General features: G+C 38.6%; 1 protein-coding gene across 2 annotated transcripts in view; it reads left to right on the top strand.

Moving 5' to 3' along the window:
* LOC101510965 (BTB/POZ domain-containing protein SR1IP1-like) overlaps window positions 1–4,734 on the top strand; it is a 10,272-nt gene that overhangs the window by 2,652 nt on the left and 2,886 nt on the right. The window lies entirely within an intron of this gene.

The following is a 4,734-nucleotide window of genomic DNA, read 5'->3' as shown; positions in this document are numbered from 1 at the left end:
CATAAACTATTATTTTTGAATTAAACTATGTATTTTAATAACTAAGCATTAAATGGGATACTTATGTAGAGACGATGTTGTTGGAAAAAACCTTAATAACGTTGTGCTCAACAATCCATGTCAATTACTTGATGAATAGCCAAAGGCGGAAGCGTACCTGTGCGAATTGCCATTAATGATGATAAAGCCAATGGGTTGGGTGATCTTCCTCAGCAAAACACCCTGAAGACCTTGCTCTCTTGATGGGGATAGAGAGAACCAGAGAGTTTTCTCCTTTAGGGTTTTGAAACTGAATAGTCTTGTTGTGTTTGCCTTGGGGACCATTACCCCTATATATAACTATTATTAGTTATATCCCAAATTGCAGTATTTCCAATTCAGCCCCTCATTAAATTAGAAACTGCCTGGTATCTACACTATTAATTTTCATAACTATTATGCTCTTTAGCCATAAACTATTATATATTATTTGACCCCCAGTTTATTGGCTAATTATATAATGACCCTAACACACTTTATTAATTAATTACATATGTGACCCATAAATCTTACAATCTCCCACTGGTCACACATGTATCCTTAGGAGTGTGTTAGACTTTATGACGTCAAAAATGTCATTATAATTACCTTGAGTATAATCCAAATTGTCCCGTCCATTAATCATATCAGCACATAGAACCAAAGAGCCTTTCGTCATAATAAGCATAACTAAACCCATCAATGATCACCCGTACTGACACAACTAAATGACATAGACCCATTATGAAAAGTGTAGCATGAAAATTACATGAAGTTGGTCAATGCATGTCAATTTTCAACTGGTCCTACTTTATCGAATGAGATCATGCCATAACTTAAATGTACAAAGTAACCAAAAACTGAATACTTTAAACTTTATTTCTGATCAGAAAGTCCAAATACAATGTATTTGTACTTTACAATTAAACATAGAACATGAATTACATAATGGACGAAACTCCCACTAAAATCAAGATTCCTCAAACTGTAGCACACCCATGTGAGCAGTATGCTCATGAAAGACCTTGGGTGGTAGACCTTTAGTGAGTGGATCCGCAATCATGGAGTTTGTCCTTAAGTGTTCTATGGATATCTGTCCACTTTGTACCTTCTCTTTAACAACTAGGAACTTAATGTCAATGTGCTTTGACTTGGTTGAGCTCCTATTATTGTTAGAATACAGGACTGCTGATCTATTGTCACAATACAACTTGAGTGGTCTTTCAATCCCTTCAACTATTTGCAGCCCCGTGACAAAATTTCTCAGCCAAATGCCCTGGTCAGATGCCTCATGAATTGCTACGAATTCTGCTGCCATGGTTGATGAAGCAGTAAGACCTTGCTTGGCACTACGCCAAGAAACTGCTCCACCAGCTAACAGAAAGACATAGCCTGAAGTTGATCTTAAGCTGTCTTGGCATCCCGCAAAATCCGAGTCAGAGTACCCAGTGATCTCTAACTGGTCTGACCTCCTATATGTGAGCATGTAGTTTCTTGTTCTCTTCAAATATCTCATGACCCTCTTGGCTGCTTTCCAATGGTCAAGACCTGGATTGCTTAAATATCTGCCTAAAATCCCTACTATGAACGCTATGTCTGGACGCGTACATACTTGGGCATACATAAGACTCCCTACAGCTGAAGCATAAGGGATCTTTTGCATTTCTTGAATTTCCAAACTTCCCTTAGGGCACTGTTTGAGACTAAACTTGTCTCCCTTAGCAACTGGGGTGTCCCCTGGTTTGCAATCCTGTAACCCAAACCTTTTGAGAACCTTATCGATATAGCTCTTTTGTGACAATCCAAGAATACCTCGAGATCTGTCTCGGTGTATCTGAATTCCTAATACAAAAGAGGCGTCACCAAGATCTTTCATCTCAAAATGCTTTGATAGAAATTTCTTAGTTTCGTGCAACATGCCTATATCGTTAGTGGCAAGCAGTATGTCATCAACATACAAGACCAGGAAAATATGTCTGCTCCCACTGAACTTATGATACACACAATCATCAACTGTATTCATCTCAAAACCAAATGAGAGAATTACTTGATGAAATTTATGGTACCATTGACGAGAAGCTTGTTTTAGCCCATAAATGGATTTTCTTAGTTTGCACACCATATTCTTTGGGTCTCCCAACACAAAGTTTTCTGGCTGCACCATATAGATCGTCTCATCAATGTCGCCATTGAGAAAAGCTGTTTTTACATCCATTTGATGAAGCTCCAAATTAAAGTGAGCAACAAGAGCCATGATTATTCTTAAAGAGTCCTTCGATGAAACCGGAGAGAAAGTCTCTTTATAATCAATCCCTTCCTTTTGAGTATAACCCTTAGCTACAAGACGTGCCTTATATCTCTCCACATTACCATTGGAATCCCGCTTGGTTTTAAAAATCCATTTGCAACCAATGGGTTTCTTTCCTTCAGGTAATGGGATAAGTTCCCAAACTGAATTGTCTTGCATAGACTTGTACTCCTCATTCATTGCTTCGATCCACTTATCTGAACGAGAATCTTGCATGGCTTGATGAAAGTTGACTGGGTCGTCTTCCGTCATGCCAACATTTTCCTCTACCTCATTGATAAATACTACATAATCATCCGAAATAGCATTTTTCCTTTCTCTAGTGGATCTCCGCAATGGAGCTGGCTCTTGAGGCACTTGTTCTTGAGGATCTTGAATTTGATCTGGATTTTGTTCTTCCTGAACAACCAGACCATCTTGAGTTTGTTCAATAATGGGAAACTCAATTGGTGGAAGAATCAGTTCTGGAATTGTTACAGATTCTTCCTCAAAGACAAAATCTTTAACCTTAATCTTCCCCCCAAACTCAATATCCTCAAAGAACGTTGTCGTTCCCGTCTCAAAAATTTTTCTCAAATTAGGATCATAAAATTTATAGCCCCTTGATTTTTCTGAGTACCCTATAAAATAGCTGCTAATTGTTCGGGGTTCAAATTTCTTTTCATTCGGCCTATAAGGCCTTGCCTCAGCTGGACATCCCCAAACATGAAGGTGCTTCAGACTAGGCTTACGCTCAATCCAAAGCTCATAAGGTGTTTTAGCCGCTGCCTTAGTTGGTACTCTATTAAGAATGTATGCTGCTGTTTTTAATGCCTCTCCCCAGAGTGACTCTGGCAAGGTGGAATGACAAATCATACTCCTTACCATATCCTTAAGAGTCCTGTTTCGTCTTTCAGCTACACCATTCATGCTGGGTGATCCCGGCATAGTGTATTGTGGGACGATTCCACATTCCTCTAGGTATTTGGCAAATGGTCCCGGACGTTGTTCACCTGAACCGTCATATCTGCCGTAGTATTCACCACCACGATCAGATTTGACCTTTTTAATTCTTTTATTAAGTTGATTCTCAACTTCTGCCTTAAAGGATTTGAATACGTCTATGCATTGGGACTTTTCGTGAATTAGGTAAAGGTAGGCATATCTCGAATAATCGTCTATGAATGATATAAAATATTGTTGACCATTCCAAGAAGGAGTTGGAAATGGCCCACAGATGTCCGTATGTATCAATTCTAAGACGTCTGTAGCTCTATATGCGCCTAATTTCTTATCTTTAGTCTGTTTTCCTTTAATGCATGCTACACAAACGTTAAAGTCTGTGAAGTCAATGGAATCTAAAATTCCATCTGACACAAGTCGTTCAACTCTATTTTTAGAGATGTGACCTAGACGCTTGTGCCAAAGCACCCCTGAATTGAAATTGTCAATTTTCCGCTTAGTACCACGTGATTCCACATTCAAGGTTTCATTATAGTTAGCCACAGTTTCCAACAAATAAAGATTATCATAACCAGAAAGTAAACCGGTTCCAACAACATTCGAATTTAAAGACAAAGTAAATTCTTTATTCCCGAATGAACAATAATATCCTGATTTGTCCAAATAAGAAATAGAGATCAAATTCCGTCTAAATGACGGTACAACAAAAGTGTCTTTTAAATCCAAATAATGACCGGAACTTAATAATAATCTAAATTTTCCTATGGCTTCAACTTCTACCTTCTTCCCATCTCCTACATAGATCCATCTTTCAGTATCACTAGGCTTTCGGAAGTTCAGGCAACCCTGCATTGAAACACTGATGTTAGTAGTTGCACCAGAGTCTAACCACCAAGTGTTTCTAGGTACTGAAGCTAAATTAACCTCAGAACAGACCAAAGACAGAATCATACCTTTCTTAACACGCCAAGCGTGATATTTGGCACAATCCTTCTTCACGTGTCCAGAACTCCTGCAGAAGAAGCAGTTGTTATCCTTAGTCTGCTTCTTTTGTTCTGGACCCTTAGCAGCAGCTTTGTTCTTGGGCTCCTCAATTCTTTTCCTTTTGCCCTTGTCTTTAGAGATGCTAGTAAAGTGAGCACTTTCAGTCCTATCTTGCTTCAGCCTGTCCTCTTCTTGCACACATAATGAAATGAGCTCATTAAGAGTCCATTTCTCCTTTTGACAATTATAAGTCACCTTAAACTGACTGAATTGCGAAGGAAGAGACAGCAATACTAAATGAATGAGTAAGTCATCTGACAACTCAAGCTTTAGACCTTTAAGCTTAGAAGCAATGTTGGACATCATCATAATGTGCTCTCTTATATTTCCCTTGCCTTGATACTTCATGGAAATTAAATTCTGAAGCAAAGAACTTGTTTCAGCCTTATCACTTTTTACAAAGCGTTTTTCCATCTCAACAA

This window comes from Cicer arietinum, chromosome 7 (genome assembly GCF_000331145.2).
Source record: "Cicer arietinum cultivar CDC Frontier isolate Library 1 chromosome 7, Cicar.CDCFrontier_v2.0, whole genome shotgun sequence".
Taxonomy (NCBI): Eukaryota; Viridiplantae; Streptophyta; class Magnoliopsida; order Fabales; family Fabaceae; genus Cicer; species Cicer arietinum.
This window is presented reverse-complemented; position numbering and strand designations above follow the sequence as displayed.